We start from the raw sequence: 1,270 nt of genomic DNA, 5'->3' as shown, positions 1-1,270 counted from the left end.
AACTTTTTACTGTCCCATTTTCTTCCTTTTTACTGGCGCTGATATAACCTAAATGTGTTGCAAGAGCCGTAAAACCCTTAAAAACAAACAAAACCTTAAATCAGACAACCAATCTTGCTGTGTCATCTATCCTCCTATATTTCCTTTTTGTCTTTGTCTTGGAATGAGATTATTAGTTGTTTTCCTTGTAAATCATCTCTGTTGTTCTGTTATAGTTTTGGTTTTGAATGCATTTTGTAAACATTTGTGTGTACTCCTCTTAGTGGAATCCTGTGCTCGTGTCTGATAATTGCTTTTTGTACATGATTGAGGTTGCCTACTGTGTACTGGCACTGATATGACCTAAATATGTCGAACTTGCCGTAAATCCATTACGCAGCTTGCTATGGTAGACAATGCTTTCAATAAAACGGGCGTTCGGGATGAAATTTGACACCATGCATCCTATGACTCTTAAAGGACTACTTTTAAAAAACAATTCATATCGCTAATAAATATTCCCTGTCTGATATGAGCCACCCTAGATACAAGTCCTTTGACAATGTAAATTTATTGATTGAGGCAAGATAGCAGAGTCGATAAGACTTTGCGGTTACACTTGAAAGTCCCAGGTTCAAGCCCCACTGGCAGCGTCTCATATTAACCGTAAGCAAGAAACATAGTCCCTATTGTTGACTTTGTTGTGCTGCACTGCAACTGTTGCCTCCAAGTTATCTGTCTTTTTTTTAGATTAATCCAAAGACAAGCTTCCTTTTGGGATGAATGAAGGGACTTTTTTTCACTTAAAAAATATTCTAGGGAATCAAGGCAATGGTATAATCTACTGAGCCATGAGGATTGTTTTCTTATTTGAGCCAGTACTCATTCTATTGCATTTTTTAGGCATCTGTAACTCACGAACATCACGTGTAGTAATAAGGTATGAATAAAAAATGGCATTCAATCTTTTTTAAAAAAAAACTCTTTTGATGGAGGAATACATTGAAACGACTCACTAGGCTTACTAGAGGAATAAATGAAGCATCCATTGCACATGGTAACACTAAAAATACGTACATTATTATAAATGTGCATACAAGTGGCATCATTTACGTCAAATGTCCACCTTAAGTTATTGAGTACTTGGGTCAAAATGCTTCAGACAGACACGGGTAAGATCAAATGGTCCAATTCCAGAAGAAGAATATAAAGCCAAACAAATGGAAATGATAAAATGATATAGAATGATAGATGAGATAAGAAGGTTATGAACGTGTAAAGACTTTATCTC

The sequence above is a fragment of the Berghia stephanieae genome, chromosome 1 (genome assembly GCF_034508935.2).
Source record: "Berghia stephanieae isolate SIO BIC M18660-M18661 chromosome 1, UCSD_Bste_1.3, whole genome shotgun sequence".
Lineage (NCBI taxonomy): Eukaryota > Metazoa > Mollusca > Gastropoda > Nudibranchia > Aeolidiidae > Berghia > Berghia stephanieae.
The sequence above is the reverse complement of the archived record's forward strand: the minus strand, read 5'-3'. Positions refer to the sequence as shown.